Source organism: Lithobates pipiens, unplaced genomic scaffold (genome assembly GCF_037356315.1).
Source record: "Lithobates pipiens isolate NorthernLeopardFrog02 unplaced genomic scaffold, aLitPip1_a1.2 Scaffold_13, whole genome shotgun sequence".
NCBI lineage: Eukaryota > Metazoa > Chordata > Amphibia > Anura > Ranidae > Lithobates > Lithobates pipiens.
The window spans coordinates 194573402-194594326 of record NW_027507718.1 but is presented as its reverse complement, the minus strand read 5'-3'; positions in this window follow the sequence as shown (position 1 = coordinate 194594326).

The window sequence follows — 20925 nt, the reverse complement described above, 5'->3', positions numbered from 1 at the left end:
ACTCTGTAGTAACCGGCTTGTTCATCAGCCGCTGGGATCCTGCGAGCCTAGGCACTTCCATCCCCGGGAGGCACACAAGAATTAGGTGATTTCCGTACCATGGTAAAAGGCAATCCCTTAGGTTCGGACAAGGCTTTTCTCAACTCCGCCCACAGTTTACGCGTGAGGCAGTGGCCTGCAATCACTCCTTGTAAAAATAGAGCAGTCCAAAAAAAAAACCTCTACTGTATAAATTCCACACAAACAGTTCTCTTTAGTTGCGAGAGGTAACGGCAAATCCCGGACTCGAGCCCCCACATGTAGCACTGACCCCCGAAGGAGCTGCTGGTTTGATTTGCGCTTACCATTACCTCACTTGTTTGCTTCTCCCATGGTAGATGGCCCAAAGAATGTAGAATGTGGAAACTGGCACTGAATCCTCTTTAAGGTTATTTATTTAGAACAGAACAGAGTCTCTCAATAAAGGAGTGAGTTCAGGCACTTAGATTGCAAAATGGAAGCCTTTAGAGAAAATCCAGAGAATAAAAACCATTTCTCAACTGGTTTTAACAACCCTCGGATAGACCTCTCTCTCTAGGCCTAGCAGCCGGTGGGATGCTCCACAAAGTCTCCGCCACAGACTTGTGAGATACACTTGAGCGTTACTGAGGGGTGTGGATAAATGTAAAGAGCTGACATACGGAACCAGTTTCTCTCAGCCGATCCGGCGATACCGTATGAGTGTTGATCCAGGTTGTGTCCTTCAACTAAGCCTCCAGGCTCCCTCAAAGAAACCAGCCTTGCGCACGGTCTTCTCCTGAAAGAGTCCTCCCCTGGGTTCTTCAGTTGCTGGGCCTCTCCCTGCAGATGAGACAGCACCGGACCACCCTTGGATCAGTAGGCCCCTAAATTCGCTTGGGCCTGTCCCTGCAGTTGCATCGCCTCGGGCCAGCCAGAACTAAGACTCAGGATGCATGGTTCCGCCCCCCCAGGCCAGGAGGGCCACCAGAACAGACAGAAAATAATCCGCCCCCCAACATGGCATTGGAACCTTAAATACCACCCCCAAGCATGCACAGCAGAAAAACACTCCCACTTTGCTAGTTCTGAGAGAATTGTGGTATTCAATGCACCCAGCTAGACTGCCTTTCTACTCTTGCTGGCGGTGACAGCGACACCTGCGGTCAAGGAGAACCCAGTGCAACCCAGCTGGACTGGTATTGACACCAGAAATTTGTAGAAATTCCCCAACTGTGGCTTCAGGTAAATTAACTTTTCAAAAACCATAGCGCCCGCTCGTCAGGAGCCAGTGCTACAGGTGTGTAATGTATCTGGGTGTATGAGGGTGTATTATATCTATGTGTATGGGGGGTGTAATGTATCTGGGTGTAATCTGTTGTATGGTAGTATAATACATCCGGGTGTATCTGTACTATGGCTGCAGTTTCTAACCATGATAATGAGAGTCAAAAAGGGGCGGAGCATGGGTGACCTTAAAATAATCCCCCCCCCCCCCCAAAAAAAAGTTCTAGGGATGCCGATGACCACAATATGATATTTGGTTCTGTATTCTCTAAAAGTGATGGTACTGGGGAGGTGGGTTGTGGGTGGGACCAAGGGATGATGCCTGGAGGCGAGTAGGGAGTGGAGACAAGGGGTGATTCGGAAGTGGGGAATACCTGCACCTATTCTCGGAAAAAGAAAGCCCTGACAGTAATCATAAAAACAATAGTAGCTGTGTAGACCGACATTTCTGAGTTTATAAGCCCTAAAGAAACGGGCCAGTATCAGATTTCTACATCAAACACAACATCTGGTATTCCAGAGTTGATGAGCCATAACTCACATTTTAATTTACATTATTTCAGAATCATTCTGGAAAAGAAAGAAGATGATTTTCCACTGCTTCCTGTGAATTGTTACACTGAGCTTTCTCTTATTTATTACAACCCTTTGGGGCTTTTTGTGATACTCATAGTCGTGTTCTGAAGAAGAATAATACTCATGCATCCTTTGGAAGTGGTGCATAATGATTATAGCACCCTCTACCTTAGTCAAGTAGGTGCTAGAGTAGTGTTTTTGTGTATACTGTCAACGCAGGTAAATTTGGGCAAGCCTAGCTGTGAGCTAGGCCGATTTGTTTTTGATCTGGGGGCTGGGAGTGGATTTAGTGTAGCAGCAGGTGACTGACCTGTGCCTCATCTCTCTGGCGCCTCCTCTGTTTCCAGTGAGAAGATTCTGGAAGAGAGGCAGGACAGAGAGTTGGAGTGACATGGGGTGTATATGGGAACCCTGACCAATCCCCAACTAGGATTGGCAGGGGACAGGCCTCCTATAGATACCCATGCTCAGCCTGCTGGGAGAGGAGTTGTTGGGTGGAAGAACTGAATGATGGCATGTTAGGCTGTGGTGGCCCCTGAGGGACCCCCTTTCTGGGGGGGGTGACCTCGGGCCTGGAGCTAGGGAGCTGGGAGGGAGCCTCTCTTTACATGGTCATTGAGAAGTGTCCTGGAACAGGAGCAGGAGGAAGACAATGGGCAGGGAGTTTGGCCAGGAAAGTCATTCAGGAGGGGTCCATGCCGGGGTCAGTGAGTGGGAAACACAGTGAGAAGCTCTGGGAGAGACATGCCAGGATTGGATGTGGAGCAAGAGGGAGAGACTGTGGTGATGTTGAAGTCAAGTCACTACAGCCAGGAGGGTTGGCAGGATTTGTACAGGACTTGCTGGGATCAGTAGTCTGCCAAGTATTAGTTAGCACAATTATGCTTTTCATCTTAAATGGTTGCTACCACAGAGGGGACTGCAGAACCCCGCCTATAAATGGCTACTAGGAAAATGTTAGGACTTATTCAGAGTGAAGCCTTGCCATGTGTTAACGGTAAAAGGAATCTAGAATGGGACAGTAGAGGAAAGCAAGTGATCTCAAGTATTGTGCTGGAGGAGATGTGATGCAGGAGAGACTGTCAATTTAGATTCAACTACCTTTATCTCCACTAAGAAACATTCATCATTTGGGCATTCCATGTCCCTTTTTCCCAGTCAAGTTTAATCCCCTAATAAAAACAACAAAAACAAGCAAGAGACTGTTCATTGACTGGAGGAAGTGTGCCTAAAATGGATGTCTGACTGAGCAGGGTCATGTGTGGAGCTGAAACATGCAGCAACCCCGCTACATGATCTACTCTGTCCCAGTCTTCTGCTTCTGGACAAAGAATATTAAGCAGGGAGTACCATCACAGAGTAATGATAAAGTCCAAAGTGCAGTAACCCATAGCAAACAGAAGGTTTTATGGACCTTGCTTTGTGCACTGGTCCAAATTATTTGATGGAAAAGGGAATATGGTGTAGGGATGTTTTTAAGGGGTTGGGCTTGGCCCCTTAGTTGCAGTGAAGGGAACTCTTAAGCCCCGTACACACGAGAGGACTTATGTCCGACAGACTTCCGAAGGAGTTCCGTCGGAGTTCTGCCGGAGTTTCGACGGAGTTCTGACGGACTTTTCGGCTGAGCGGACTTGGCCACACACAATCACACTAAACTCCGACGGATTCGAACGTGATGACGTACGACTGGACTCGAATAAGGAAGTTCATAGCCAGTAGCCAATAGCTGCCCTAGCGTCGGTTTTAGTCCGTCGGAATAGCATACACACGAGCAAATTTTTCGAAGGGACCGGGTCCGGCGGAGTTCCTTCGGAAAAATTTGAAGCATGTTCCATATTCTAAAGTCCTTCAGACTTTGGCGAGTCAAAAGTCCGTTGCAGCCCACACACGATCGAATAGTCTGACGGACTCAGTCCGTCGGACTTTGGATGTTGAAAAGTCCGCTCGTGCTTTAAAGTGTTGGCATACCAAGATATGTTGAACAGTTTCATGCTCCCAACTTTGTGGGAACAGTTTGGCAATGGTCCCTTCCTGCTCCAACATGACTGCAAAAAGCAAGGTCCATAAAGACATGGATGAGTTTGGGGTGGAGGATATTGACTGGCCTGCACAAATGCGCTTCTGGACGCATGGTAAGAGTCCTGACCTGAACCCAATATGAACACCTTTGGGATGAATTAGAGCAGAGACTGCGAGCCAGGCCTTCTCATTCAACATCAGTGCCTGACCTCACAAATGTGCTTCTGGAAGAACGGTCAAACATTCCTATAGACACACTCCTAAACCTTGCGGACAGCCTTCAAAGAAGAGTTGAAGCTGTTATAGCTGCAAAGGGTGGGCCAACTCAATATTGAACCCTATGGACTAAGACTGGGATGCCATTTGAGTTAATGTGTGTGTAAAGGCAAGTGATTTAATACTTTTGACAATATAGCGTGTGTGTATACATACAAAGTGGGTAATGAAAAGAATCACGTGAGAGGTGTAACACCAACGTGTCAGAAAAAAAAAAAAAAATTTAAAGATGGAAAAGAGTCAAACCCCTTATTTCAGTATTTGTTGGACCACATTTTGCTTTAATTACAGACTTTAGTATGTTGGGATATGTCTTTACTATCTACTGCACATCTAGACTTTACAATATTTGCCTACTCTTCTTTGGACTGCAGACTTCAAGTCATTCCACAGATTTTCAATGGGTTTAAAGCGGAGTTCCACCAAAAAAATGGAACTTCCGCTTTAAGTGCAGGTGACCCCCTGACATGCCACATTTTGGCATGTTTTTTTTGGGGGGGAGGGAGCGGAAACCCTCTTTTTAGAGGGTTCCAGCTCCCACATTCTCCCGGGGCACCGCGGAGCCAGAAGTAAGTTCACCTCTCCCCCCTCCCTCCCGGCAATCATCTGTGACAGGTCACAGGTCCCAGATGATTGCCTGGCCAGTCACAGCATGCAGAGCAGCTCGCGCATGCACTGTGCATGCCCAGCTGTGAAGCCACAGCCGGGCGAGTGCAGTGACAATGCCGCAGAGAGAAGGGGGAGACGGGACAAGCGGGGCTTCGTTCCCCCGCATTGCTGGACCCTGGGACAGGTAAGTGTCCGATTATTAAAAGTCAGCAGCTGCAGTATTTGTAGCTGCTGAATTTTTTTTTTTCTTGGAACTCCTCTTTAAGCCTAGGTTCACACATATGTGATGCGGGAACCGGCACGATTCCAGCACCGGTTCCCACATCGCATCTCTCTCACATGCAGATTACACTGCCCTCTGTGAACTGCTGCGGGTGTCAATACAATGGTAGTGACACCCCCAGATCGGTTCACAGATCGCAGTGAACACCCATGCAATCCGATTCTAGTGCGGGAAAAAAGTCCCTGCACTATTTTCCTGAGAATCTAATGCAAGTTCAGACATACAACTGTATGGCTGAACTTGCATTGCACAGACATGGCATGCGATCTGTACCGCAGTGCGGGTGCAAATCACATGCAATGTCTGTGTTCACATAAGTGTGAACCCGGGCTAAATGTGGGGTCTGACTAAGCCATGCAAGGACATTGCAAACCAATCTTGCGCTCCAATGTGAACTGTGATAATTTAAATACCCACTTACAACGTGGACACGGATATGGGACAAAAATATATATAGGTAAAATAATAAAAGCCGTGATCAATAATGTGCAAAAAAGCAAAATAGGAGTGAAAACTGGCTAAGTACAATAGATAAAGAGTACTTAACAGCTAGCATAAACACAATGAAAAATAATAATAATAATAATAAAAAAAAAAAAAAAATGGCATAAATGGTGGAGAACACAGGAGAGAAGGGCCGTGCTGACCCCTCTCCAGTGTGTGTATAGACTCAGGAAGATCCCGTCGTCCATCAACATCATAGAGCTGCTGATCGTTGCCTCCCCCCAGGTGCGGGGGGGGGGGGGCGGTGGTACAGAGATCTGCTGGGGGCCAAGGTGCACAGCGGAGTACAGAGAAACCTCTTTAAGGGGGGTGACTGTCTAGGGACCCTAAAGTAAGGGGGGCTCTCTGGGGACCCTGATGTAAGGGGGGGTATCTGGGGATCCTGAAGCAAGGGGGCCCTCTGTGAACCCTGATGTCCAGTACCACCGCCACCCCTCCTCCAGTACCACCACCACCACCGTGCCACCCACCTTCAGTACCACCACCACCCACCTCCAGGACCACCGCCACCCCCCCTCCAGTACCACTGCCACCCCCTCTCCAGTACCACCACCATGCCACCCACCTCCAGTACCACCACCACCCCTCCTCCAGTACCACCACCACCACCCACCTCCAGGACCACCGCCACCCCCCCAGTACCACCGCCACCCCCTCTCCAGTACCACCACCATGCCACCCACCTCCAGTACCAACACCACCCCTCCTCCAGTACCACCACCATGCCACCCACCTCCAGTACCACCGCCACCCCTCTCCAGGACCACTATGCCTCTCCAGTACCATCGCCACCCTCCTCCATTACCACCACCCACCCTCCAGTACCACCGCCACCCACCTCCAGTGCCACTCCTCTCCAGTACCACCACCCCCCCTTCAGTACCACCATCGCCACCCACCTCCAGTACCACCACCACCCACCTCCAGTACCACCGCCACCCCTCTCCAGGACCACCATCCCCCTCCAGTACCACCGCCACCCCTCTATAGGACCACTATCCCCCTCCAGTACCACCACCACCACCACCCACCTCCAGTACCACCGCCACCCCTTTCCAGGACCACCACCGCCACCCACCTCCAGGACCACCACCCCTCTCCAGGACCACCATCCCCCTCCAGTACCACTGCCACCCCCCTCCAGTACCACCACTGCACTGGTGACTGGTCACTCGGGACACAGGCTGCACAGAAATGTTTTACTTTGTTGTACAGTGGAAAAAAATATAGTATCAAAATCATGCTTTTCGGGGGGGGGGGGGGGGCTTCCTGATTTCTTGCATTGGGGCCCTGAGGTTTCTAGTTACGCCTCTGATTGGGGGCATGACCTGGTCGGAGTCCAGGCTGAGGTTACCACTCTACTCACCACACTCAAGGTCACCTAGATGTGTGACTTTTAGGGGCCACCCTATTGTTCTTTGAAAACTGCGCACAGAGTCAGAGGGAAAGACCTGAAACTGGAACATGGAGCAGGGCAGTGGGACAAGGCATTTTTTTTTTTTTTTAATATATGTTTGTGTGTTCAAATATGTTAAAAAGTCAATCATTTTAGTGGAGTTTATGTAATGTTTCCACTTGACTATATATTTCTCCAGTCTAAAACGAGCATTTTTTTGCACGCTGCAAAACAGTCTATACATTTCCCCAGTCTAAGGCTGAGTTCATACTGGCTTAAGAACAGGCATTTGAGAGGCATTTGACAGGTGTTAAAAATGCCCTTCAAATGCCTATGCACAAGATTCAATAGACAGCACATTGTGCTTTTCACATTACAAAAACATGAAGCGTTAGCGTCGCTTCGCTTCACAATTGAAGCTTCATGTTGAGTCAGGAGGCGTTAAAGCATTTCAACTCTCTCATTCAAGTCTATAGTATGGCAAACGCTTGGCAGGCATTTTCAGCACGGTTTTGGGGTGGCTGTGGAGCGTTAAAATCTGTCACTTTCCATTGTGGAGCAGTTTTAATGCTCGTCAAATGCTACGAAAACGCGTATCGGGCGTTTTGGGAAGCGCATTAACGCTTGTAAAACGCCCCATTCTAAAGCTCATACTAATGCTTTACAAACGCTATAGGAGCATTTGTTGAGCATCAGTCATTTAGCAAGTGTGAACAAGCCCTAAAAGTTAAAGCATAACTGTGTTCTGAATAAGCTACGCTTTTGTAATGGTTCTTACAGCCTATAACAAATGCAAATATGATGGGTTAATGTTTCCAAAAATGTATACTGCTTCCGGCTGCATGACCTGGTTCTGTATTTACATTCAATTTGGCAGTAAACATGATGTTTCTGACCACCACTAGAGGGTGCTGTTCGCCAGCACTAAAAGAGCAAGCTATCTCCCAAAATCAGATTATTTGTTTACAGCACAGCATGGTATAGCCAATATTGGTACAAAAAGACTTCTTTTCAGTATAGCTAACATATAACATTACAAAACAAGTCCAGTTAAAGCAGAGTTCCAGGTTTTTTTTTTTGTTTATTAAAAGTCAGCAGCTACAAATAGTGCCAAGTCCTGCTGGAAAATGAAATCAGAATCTCTATGAAGCTGGTCAGCAGAGGGAAGCATGAAGTGCTCTAGAATTCCCTGGTAGAGGGCTGCGCTGACTTTGGACTTGATAAAACACAGTGGACCAACACCAGCAGATGACATGGCTCCCCAAATCATCACGGACTGTGGAAACTTCAAACTGGACCTCATGCAACTTGGATTCTGTGCCTCTCCACTCTTCCTCCAGACTAGCTTAACACCTAGGGTTGCTACCTCATCCCTTTAAACCCCAACAAATATGAATTACACAGGTTCTGAGACTAATTAAATGCAGATAAGGCACCAAGTGAATGTAATTACCACCTTAATCAGCCAAAGAACCTGTATAATTAATATTTGTTCAGGTTTAAAGGGATGAGGTGGCAACCCTACGAACACCCCCCGGTTCGGTTTGCACCAGAACATGCGAACAGACAAAAAATCTGTGTGAACATGCGAACACTACTAAAGTCTATGGGACACGAATGTGAAAAATCAAAAGTGTTAATGTTAAAGTCTTATATGCAAGTTATTGTCATAAAAAGTGTTTGGGGACTCGGGTGCTGCCCCATCATGTATCAATGCAAAAAAAAGTTTTTTTCAGGAGCAGTGATTTTAATAATGCTTAAAGTGAAACAATAAAAGTGAAATATTCCTTTAAATATCGTGTCTGGGGGGTCTCCTTAGTCTGCCTGTAAAGTATTGCATATTTCCCATGTTTATGCACTTCAGCCCTGGAAGAATTAACCCCCTTCCTGACCAGAGCCCTTTTTGCGATTTGGCACTGCACTGCTTTAACTGACAATTGCAGTCGTGTGACATGGCTCCCAAACAAAATTTACATCCTTCTTTTTCCTACGAATAGAGCTTTCTTTTGGTGGTATTTGATCACCCCTCGGGTTTTTTCTTATTTTTTTGGCTATAAACAAAAAAAATAGCGACAATTTTTTGCTATAATAAATATCCCGAAAAAATATAAAATAAAAACATTTTTTTTCCTCAGTTTAGGCCAATACGTATTCTTCTACATATATTTGGTAAAAAAAACGCAATAAGCGGTTATTGATTGCTTTGTGCAAAAATGATAGTGTCTACAAAATAGGGGATAGCTTTATGGCATTTTTATTGATAATTTTTTTTTTTACTAGTAATGGCGGCAATCGGTGATTTTTATCATGACTGCGACATTATGGCGGACACATAGGACAATTTTGACACATTTTTGGAACTATTGGAATTTTTATCATGACTGCGACATTATGGCGGACATATAGGACAATTTTGACACATTTTTGGAACTATTGGAATTAATAAAGTGATCAATGCTAAAATATTGCATTGATTACTGTAAAAATGTCACTGGCATTGAAGGGGTTAACCACTAGGTGGCGCTGTAGGCGTTGTGTCCTAGCGAGTGATTCTAACTGTGGGGGGAGGGGCTGTGTGTGACACGTCACCGATCAGCTCTCCCGATTACAAGGACAGCTGATCAGTGTCACTAGGCAGAACGGAGAGATGCTTGTTACATTAGCATCTCCCCGTTCTTCCTCACAATGAGACGATTGTGAGGGCGCGCGTGCGCCTGCGAGCCGCCTCTAATAGGGCAATGTACAGGTACGTTAATCTGCCTGTACGTGCCCTTCTGCCGCAGTATATCTGTGTGAGGTGGTTGGGAAGCGGTCATAACAGTACCGTAGGAAAATGTCATTTCTAAAGGAAAAAATGTCATTTAAAATTGCTTGCAGCTGTAATGTATTGTCGGATCTCAGCAATATACATTAAAAAAATCGTTGGAAAAAACAGCCTGGGTTTCCCCCCCTCCAAGTCCATTATCGGGCCCTTCAGGTCTAGTATGGATTTTAAGGGGAACCCTGTGCCAAATGTAAAAGAAAATGGCATGGGGGTCCCCTCCAAAATCCATACCAGACCCTTATCCAATCATGCAACCTGGCAAGCCGCAGAAAAAAGGGGGGTGAGAGAGCGCTCCCCCTCTTGAACCGTACCAGGCCACATGCCCTCAACATGTTGATGGGAAAAGGGCCTCATCCCCCAAAATCCTTGCCAGGTGGTTGTGGGGGTCTGCGGGCAGGGGGGCTTATTGGAATCTGGAAGCCCCCTTTAACAAGGGGGCCCCAGGTCCTGCCCCCCATGTGACTGGGTATGGGGTACATTGTGAATCTCCCCCAATTTATTGAATAGCATTTGCTTCACAACCCTCTCCTCTCAAGGTTGCAATTATCCCTGTTGCTTGTGCTCTTTTTCCTACCACACTTTTCCTTTAACTCAAATTTCCATTAATATGCTTGGATACAGCACTCTGTGAAAAGCCAGCTTCTTTAGCAATGACCTTTTGTGACTTACCCTCCTCATGGACAACTGTCAAGTCAGCAGTCTTCCCCATGATTGTGTAACCTACTGAACCATATTGAGAGACTATTAAAAGGCTCAGGAAACCTTTACAGGTGTTTTGAATTAATTAGGTGAAAATAGTGTGACACCATGAGTCTACAATATTGAACTTTTTCACAATATTCTCATTTTCTGAGATACTGACTTTTTGGTTTTCACTAGCTGTAAGCCATAATCATCAACATTAAAAGAATGAAATGCTTGAAAAATATATTACTCTGTGTGTCATGAATCTATAGAAAATATATGAGTTTCTATGACATATTAGTTTATATGAGATATTCTAATGTTTGTAAGATGCACCTGTATATATGGATATATAGCTAATATGCCATAGGTATATTTATTTTAAAAAAGTGTATATATATATATATATATATATATATATATATATACATTTTTTTTTTTTTACTATTTTGACTTATTTTGTCCTCTTTAGTCAAATTTAATTCAGGTGACACTGCTGGAGTCAACTTCCAAGTCTCTGAATAGATTGGTTCTCCATCCTCAGGGTAATATACATTCAATGTTACATCCTGTGAAGACTTCTGGGTTTTTCAAACTAGCAAATTTTGGTCAAACTATAGTACTTTGATATCAACATAATTTAAACAAAGACAATGCTTGTCACTCTGTTGGATATTGTGTGAATGGGCAAATATTGACTTGTTCTGTTTCCTAGATACTCCACCTTCTCCAGGTCAACTAGGCTTTTCTTGTGGGAAGTTATATTGGTGTAATTGTTCTAAAGTGTACCGTAACTACATTGTCAAATTTAAATTGCAGATCCTTTGTTGTCTCTTTAACTTCCCGAACATAGATCTATAATCAGAAAAAGTGGATGGACCACTCTTGTATGTTTCAAATCTGCACTTGTGTTGCTTCACAGGAGCCCTTGATTTGGGTCTGTCATGGCCCAAATTAGTTTGTCCAGGGTTTACTTATAGTAAACAGCAAACCTCCCTTTATCCCAGTTGTATTTATACTTTTTACTTTGGTTTTACAGTAAGAAACAGCTTTTTTTAGACCTGTAAAATCTATGTAGGGGAATCTTCTGGGAACTTAGTTCCTACTGGAGTAGGCAAGCCCTCAGATCTACTTGTTCCAAGAGCCTTTTCTCTACACAATCGGTGTGGGCAGGCTCTCAGAAGTCAAAGCAAAAGCATTGTTTTGCTGGGACATAAATCAATGTATATGTAGAGCTAAGCCCTGGAGGGGCCGCTGGTAATGCAGGTCTCTCTTACCTGTTCAGAAGCTGCTAGGCCCAGATACCAGCACACCAACAAAGGCTCAGTCTAGGGGTATCTTTTTGAAGATTTCCTGCAGTACTTGAACACAGAGGGATGAGGGTGCAGGATATTCCAAAGTACATGCAGGCATTAGAGGACAGATTCTCAGGCAAAGTCTTTCAGCATCAGCCTTATCCAGTTTTTGTTTTTTGTTGCATACATGTAAAAAACCTTAATTTTTGGCAATAAAATTAAACCCCCAGAACATTATATATTTTCTGAAATAGAGGCCATGTAGAATAAAAACTCGATAGTTGCAAATGTTTATATCAAATAATATTTGCGCAACTGTTTATTAAATGCAGATTTTCAGGAGAAAATATAATAAAATGAATTTTGGTGCCCCATATAATACCCATTTTTGAATAAAATATAAAGAATGAGGTTGCATTGTGTAAATAGATCCCAAACATGCCATGTCCTAAAATTGCATGCACCCACGTTATTGCCCAAAATTATGATGCCCAAAAATCACCATAAGGGACGCTTTAAAGGCCTTTACAGCTCATCAGTTTAGAGTTAGCTAAGAGCTCTTGTGCTAGAATTATTATTCTCACTCTGACGTTTGCAGAGATATGTCACACATGTGGTCCAACCATGGTTTACATACGTGTGCACACCCTGGGCTTGCGTTTGCATTTTTTCGCAAGTGTGTGGGGCAATTGGGGTTACATCAATATTTTATTATAATATTTTTTTATTTTTACATTTTTTTTTTTTTTTAACTTGATTGTTATCACAAGGGGTTAATAAACCCATTGTGATAGCATTGGGCAGGTGACAGGTACTCTTTATGGAGACATTAGGGGTCTAATAGACCTTGACAGTCTCCTGACTGTACTGTCTAGGAAATGGTGGATCTGAAACCAGAAGTGACATTGTTTGAATGTGATATCGAGCCATGGATTTGCCTCCGTTTCACAGCAATCTCTCTTCTCTAGCCAGCGTTTTTGTTTTCCGAGCTACGGTATGAGCGGAAGAACCTGGGAATCACAGGAGGAGGGTGGACTGCCGATGGGAGGGGGCTGCTGCATCACTTTCAATTTCAAGCCAGGAGCTGGCTACACAGCCATCATGTCATGGTTATGCAGTGATCTTCCTGTGTTTGCTTACCTCCCCTCACGTGTTCAGACTAGAGGCCAGCCACTTCCACCTGGTGGTTTTTATAACCTCTCCTCTAAGCATGGCTCCACCCCAGGCCCTATCAGGGAGCCCTATATTAACCTGTGCACTGCAGGCCATCAGTGCTGATAAACCATTGTGTATACCTTTGTGTGTTAGCTTCCTGTTACCTGCCGTGTGCTCTTCTATTGTTTTCCGTTACCGACTTTGGCGTGTCCTTGACCATCCCTGTTTGCCTGTGATCCTGACCTTTTGGCGTGTCCCCGACTTTTCCTGTCTGCTTGTGGCCCTGACCTTGGCTTTGTCTCTCACCATCCCTATCCTCCTGTTGCCTACTGTGGGTGTGAGCTGGGGGACCCTGGGGGTCGCGACCTGGAGCCAGTTGCAGCCAAGTCCATCCTCACCACTTGAGGCTCTGGTGAACACCTGCTGGCTCTTAGACTCCGCGCCCCAGGGAATCTTACGCTCTAACCCCGGTGGGATCTGTCCCCCGTCTGCAGCAGTCAGCCGTAGGGTCCACAACCTTGCGGTGCAGTCCTGATCCCTACGGTGTGCATCTGTCATCTCGCCTCAAGGTGACCTGACAGTTTGATCAGCCATGGACCCGGCTGACGTGCCGCTTCCTGCAGTCGATCCTTTGCAGGGCTTAGTTTGCAGACTTGAGACCCAAGAATCGCATCAGACCCAGATGATGAAATTCCTTTCCGGCTTTGGCATCCCGTTTTGAACAGGCTCAGGCCTCATTAGGACCCCCAGTTCAACAACCACAACCGATTTCTGCTGTTGCACCTATCGCATCAGTCGCAGCCACACATTCATTACAACTACCAGCTCCGGTCCGTTTCTCTGGGGACTCCAAGGCTTGCAGGGGGTTTCTTAGCCAGTGCACAATTCATTTTGAACTTCAGCCCCAAAACTTCCTGTCCGATCGGGCAAAAGTCGCATATACCATATCCCTCCTGTCCGGCGAGGCTTTAGCTTGGGCCGCCCCTCTGTGGGAACTGAATTATCCAGTGATTTCTAGCCTGTCTGATTTCTTGAAACTTTTTCGGAATATCTTCGAGGAACCGAGTTGTGTCTCCTCAGCGGCTAGGGCTCTTTTACGTGTCCGTCAAGAGTCTGCGTCTGTGGGACAGTATGCTCTTCAATTCCGTATCCTTTCAGCTGAATTGAGCTGGAATAATGAGGCCCTAGTTGCAACCTTTTTACATGGCCTCTCTGATAGAGTGAAGGATGAATTAGCAGGAAGATCCCTTCCTGCTGGTCTGGACAGTGTCATCACCTTGTGTAACCAGATCGATATTCGCTTTCAGGAGAGGGCCCTGGAAAAAAGACGCCAGCACTCCCCGTTCTTTAGGCAGCCTGAGCCCCCAGTCCCTTCTCTTCGATCCGAGGAACACCCCCTGCCTACTGAGGAACCTATGCAGTTGGGCTGGACTAAATTATCTCCCAAAGAACGTGCTAGGGGCAGAACTCTGGGCATATGCCTCTATTGTGGGGCTAAAGGTCATTCACCTTCACCTTCTCGTCTTCTCCTTTCTGTGTTGCTTCATGTCGGTGCTTCCTCTCGTTTGGTCTCAGCACATCTGGATTCTGGAGCCGCTGCCAATTTCATGGATTGGGAAACTGCATCCTCCATGAGACTTACCCTTTTGCCCCTTACAACGCCATTGGTGGTCTTGGCGATTGATGGCACGGTTCTCCCAGGGGGCCCTATCCGCTTTCAGACTCTTCCTGTTAAGATGTCAGTAGGGAAACTCCACCAGGAGTGGATATCCTTCCTTGTCTTACCTAAGGCTTCATCTCCTATCATATTAGGTCTTCCTTGGTTACGGCTCAATTCTCCACACGTTGACTGGTCTGCTGGACAGATCCTGGCTTGGGGTTCCTCCTGTTCCTCTTCCTGCCTACTCAAGGGTACCCCAAAGGAGAGACTTCCTGTTACCACCATCCCAGTATCTTCTGCTCTTCCCGCTGTATATAGCGATCTCTGGGATGCATCCTGCAATAGTCGGACTGGTGCACTCTCTAGGTCATGTGGTACTCTGAATGAGGGGTCCACCTATGAACCTGAGTCGATCATTCACTCCAGTTCACATAACCATTTACCTTTGTCTGTCCCTAATCTCCCTTGGACGCACAGCCAGGCTAACTTGTCTGCAAGTTCCACAGTTGCTATGCCCTGTGATGCGATTGAGATGGTCGCTACACCTGACAATACTATTCAGTCGACCTCTGCACCAGTTATGCCAGTCCAGCCCATGCCCAATGAGCTTCCTGCTTCTCGTTCAGCACCTTCGGTGACCTGGTCTCACACTACTGCTACTATGTCTGTTCAAACCCGTTTAAGAGGCTCAATCCATCCTTTGGATAGAATACCTCAGGAGGGGTTTTCAATCTTTTTCTCAGGGTTCTCTGCATTCTGTTTGTGTTGCAGCTATCCAGCTTGACTCTTGTGACATGTCACCTTCTAACCAACCTGACCTCAGAGATCCACTGACCTCTGCCCAGTCTGGTGGTCCTGTTATGGATGCCCAGCTCATCTTTAAGGGTGTGGGGGACCCTGCTCAGACTCCTGATCTTCTCATGCCCTTACCCATTCCTAAAAAGCCTTTAGTCCTCTCATCCTCTCCCTACCTCTGTTTCGGTCTCTGAGGATAACCTAAACTACGAGGTTAGTCAAGTTTTGGATTCCCGGCTCCGTAAAGGCATTCTTTAGTACCTCGTACTTTGGAAAGGGTTGGGTCCTGAGGAGAGGTCTTGGATCACTGCATCTGAGGTCTTTGCTCCCTGTCTGTTAACCACTTCAATACCGGGCACTTAAACACCTTCCTGCCCAGACCAATTTGGAGCTTTCAGCGCTGTCGCACTTTGAATGACAATTGCGCGGTCATGCTACACTGTACCCAAATGACATTTTTATCATTTTTTTCCCACAAATAGAGCTTTCTTTTGGTGGTATTTGATCACCTCTACGGTTTTTATTTTTTGTGCTACAAATAAAAAAATACCGAAAATTTTGAAAAAAAATTGTTTTTTTTGTTTCAGTTTCAAAACTTTGTAAATAAGTACGTTTTCTCCTTCACTGATGGGGCTACTCTAATGGGCACTGATAAGGCGGCACTGATGGGCACCAACGATGTGGCTCCAATCAAGTGGCACTGATGAGGTGGCATTGATGGACACTGATATGTGGCACTGATAGGTGGCACTGATGGGCACTGATAGGCGGCACTGATGGGTGGCACTGATGGGCAACACGGATGGGCACTGATAGGTGGCACAAATTGGCACTGATAGCTGGCACAGATTGGCATGGATGGGCGGCAAACATGGGCATGGATAGGCGGCACATATGGGCATGGATAGGTGGCACAGATGGGCATGGGTGGGCACTGATAGGTGGCACAGGTGGGCACTCATAGGTGGCACAGGTGGGCACTCATAGGCGGCACAGGTGGGCACTCATAGGTGGCATTGTATTATGTTATACTGTACTAATGAATGCCAATTAGTGCCAAACAATGCATGCCAATCAGTGATGCCCATTGTGGGCAATGATTGGCATCCATTATGGGCACTGATTGGCATCCATTGTGGCACTGACTGTCATCCCTGGTGGTCTAGGGAGGATTACCTTTTGCTGGGCATCCCTGGTGGTCTGGTGGCGTCCCTGGTGGTCCAGTGTAGGCATCCTCGGGGGGGCTGTGCTGATAATCGATCAGCACAGACCCCCCCTGTCAGAGGAGCAGCCGATCGGCTCTCCCCTACTCACGTCTGACAGACGCGAGTGAGGAAAAGCTGATCACCGGCTCTTCCTATTTACACTGTGATCAGCCGTGATTGGATACGGCTGATTATGTGGTAAAGAGTCTCCGTCGGAGACTCTTTACCGAGATCGTAGTTGCCGGGTGTAAGACTGGCACCCAGCAACAACGATCGCCGCGATGCGCGCCCCCGGGGGTGCGCAGTGGCTCATAATCCTGATCACGTCATATGACGTCCGATCAGGATTAAGCAACCACCTTGCCACCGTCAATTGCCTATAGGGCGGGCGTCAAGTGGTTAAGGAGGTTCCATCTGGAGTTTCCCTTTAAGCCTGGACCTAGGCGGGGGAGGGGGAGGCCTCGTAAGAGGGAGGGTACTGTCATGGTTATGCAGTGATCTTCCTGTGTTTGCTTACCTCCCCTCATGTGTTCAGACTAGAGGCCAGCCACTTCCACCTGGTGGTTTTTATAACCTCTCCTCTAAGCATGGCTCCACCCCGGGCCCTATCAGGGAGCCCTATATTAACCTGTGCACTGCAGGCCATCAGTGCTGATCAACCATTGTGTATACCTTTGTGTGTTCGCTTCCTGTTTCCTGCCGTGTGCTCTTCTACTGTTTTCCGTTACCGACTTTGGCGTGTCTTCGACTATCCCTGTTTGCCTGTGATCCTGACCTTTTGGCGTGTCCCCGACTATTCTTGTCTGCTTGTGGCCCCGACCTTGGCTTTGTCCCTCACCATCCCTATCCTCCTGTTGCCTATTGTGGGTGAGAGCTGGGGGACCCTGGGGGTCGCGACCTGAAGCCAGTTGCAGCCAAGTCCATCTTCACCACTTGAGGCGCTGGTGAACACCTGCTGGCTCTTAGACTCCGCGCCCCAGGGAATCTTACGCTCTAACCCCAGTGGGATCTGTCCCCCCGTCTGCAGCAGTCAGCCATAGGGTCCACAACCTTGCGGTGCACTCCTGATCCCTACGGTGTGCATCTGTCACCTCGCCTCAAGGTGACCTGACACATCAGCTTGTGATTAAGGGTTCACTCTTTGGATGTACATAGTATGTCCAAAGAGCTGAACGGGTTAAAGATTTTTGGAGGCAGAGGGGGCAGCCAGCTACTAGAAAATCTATAAGAGCTGTCACAGTTCACAGAAATCTCTGGTGTCTATCCATCAAGGTACTTATACACCTGAAGCTCTAAGCTAAAGGTCCTCCTCACAATGTCCAGAGACAGCTCCCCAACCATCATTCCTGCCACACATTTCAGTTGAAGACATCCTTCTCCAACCCAGCTTCCGTATGTTATGTCCTCCAGCAAATTCTCTATAATCCAGGCTCTTTCATGCCCCTTAGGCATGCACATGCTGTGGCCTAACAGAAACCGCTCTTCAGTAACACAAGCTGCCTCCCAGGGGCAAAGTCCCCAGAACAGAGAGCTCTGAACAGACCCTCCCAAACATTTATCTTCTCCCCTGCCACACCTTCTAGGCCTGCCTCCCAGGGATTGGATGAGGTTGGATAAATATTCATAACCCAGTGGCTAACCCTCCTACTTTATTTCTGGAAGTGCCTTAGTGAGGCAGGCAGGAGCAATCAAACACCATGCTTAGGGAGGTCTGACCAGACTTGTAAAATAAATTGCTGCTTAACTGGATACAGCAGAGCCAAAAAATAAATTTAGCCAGCCTAGGGTGGGAGTGCAACATATACATGTGGTGAGGGACAGAAAGGGGAGGGGGATAGGCAGAGTTCAGTAGTCCAGCAAGCTTGGTTGACAATGCTGTTTTGGATTTCAGTCCAGCTACTGTGTTGTCAACTCAGACAGAAAGTTAGGAACACATTGGATTTCCAGCAATTTTTCCCGAACTTGCAGCATTTTTACAGGGATAAAACATGGGGAAATGTGCTTGTATTTGAAATTTGTTAAGGACTTGTTTTGGCACCAATATTGAGTTTTAATATTGAGTATTTCCTTATCCACATGTATGCATTGCAGAGAAAATTAGAAAAAAAAAAACTTTGATAATAAACTCCTGCTATTTTTCTATGATTGATCAATGCATATAATACATTTCTGATACTACATTGCTGAACACATAAAGTTAGTTCAGATTATTTCCTCTTATATCAATATAATTTTATCCATAGCAGGATGGCTTTGTTCAATGTGATTTGCGACAGGCTTCGTCAGGAACTCCGAGGTACTGTATGAGATCTTCCAAGTACAATTAAGAATACTTATTTCAAAGCTTGTGTATATATGTTCATAATTCAGATATATCATTTCACACTGACAAACAAGCATACAATTAGTTGCTTCCCCCCCAGTGACCAGAGCATTTTATCTGATACAGCACAGCGTTACTCTAACTGATAATTGTGCGGTCATGCAATACTGTACCCAAATTTACACACACAGATCCTGGTTTTGTCACGAGCGGTTGTGGGTGCCACGCGCATCGGCCCCTGGGACACGCTGTGGACACACCTGCTACAGCATCTCAAAGAGCCGACATACAGCTATGATAAGCTCGCCCAGGGGAGCCAACCTGCCGCAGTATAACTGCGGCGGCTGGTCGGGAAGGGGTTAATGCATCCAATGCATTAAGGTGAAAAAACTTCTGTCATTGATCACCTCCCAACCCCCCCCCCCCCCCCCCCACACCCGTTTTACTCACCTGAGCCCGTTCGTTCCCATGCCAGAGACACACTCTACGATAGATTGATAGCAGCGCAGCCATTAGCTGCCGCTGCTGTCAGTCAAATCCAATGAAGAGTACGGTATTCTGTATCTATGGACGCAAATGCTGGACTCCGGACCGCGCCCGCACAGTAACCACCAGGGAGAGCACTTCTCCTAGAGGGTTTACTGGTGCAGGGAGGAGTCACGAGCTCCATTGGGGGACCCCAAAAGATGAGGATAGGGGCCACTCTATCTGTGCAACCCCTTTAAGAATGCCCTTTGTCTTTAGACAATATTTGCTGGTGCTGGAATTTAGCTTCTTGGCTTGTAATTACAATCTGTTAACTTCACCAATAAATGGTGTCACTTCAGCTCTACACCCTTTTATTATTGGCTTTGTTACAACAAAGGCACTGAACCAACTTTGAAAAGATCCTCAACTTAAAGGGCTTCAATTCTGCTATTAAACCTTTCTAGGCTGGAAAAGTAAACTAATACCAAACTGACACTGTGGTGTGAACTAGGAACCTTCCCTTACCACAGATCTGAAAGGCAAAATGTAGGCAAGTGAATCTAGGAATGTCATTGTTGGACACAAAAAACATCATAAAGAAGTTGGCGCAGAGTACAAAATCATTAATATTCATGTATGAGCAAATAGGTCGCTTTTGGGCTGAAAGAGACTACACCATATTTAGCTTGCATTGACTGTGGATCCATTGATTCATCTTCTTTTTTTTAATTTACGTATATCAAGTAACATACAATTTATATTTTTTTCCTGTTAGTCAGAGAAATACAGTAGGCCATTGAAAATCAAATACAGTAAAACTTTGGATTGTGAGCATAATTTGTTCCGGAAACATGCTTGTAATCAAAAACACTTGTATATCAAAGCAAATTTCCCCATAAGAAATAATGGAAACTCAGATGATTGGTTCCACAACCATTTATTCATAAGTGCTTCAGTTTATTGTCCATATAAAAAGATTATAGCAATGTGACCAGATTGTGTAACCATAAAATGTCCATCCACAAATGGCAGTCTCCACAAGGGGATTAGAAGCAAAATCCAGCAGGAGCTACAGAGTATAAAAGAGAAGAGAGGTGCCTCTAAGTGTAGCAATATGGTTACATTTAATGAAGGTACAGCATTTAGCAACCAACATGGTTGATGATTAAAAGAGGCACATTTAGACATGCAAGCATAAAGCTGTCCACATACACCATTCTCTCTCACCAGTGTTAGGCCGCGTACACACGGGCGGACTGTCCGCCCAACTAGGTTCGTCAAACAGTTTGACAAACAGTCCGTTCAAAATTAGCATGAACGGACTTGACCACACACGACGAACGAACAGTCCGCTGAAAACTTGCGCGATGACGTGAACGGCACGTACGACGGGACGAGAAATTCGGCGTCCGATACACTGCAATGCAACCTTCGCCGTGTAAATTCTTTCTGAGCATGCGCGAGACTTAGTTTGCCGAACAAGCCTACACACGAGCGGACTGTCCGCTCAAACCAAGTTTCAGCGGACAGTCTTACGGAAATTCCGAAAAACTTTGTTCGTCAGACTGT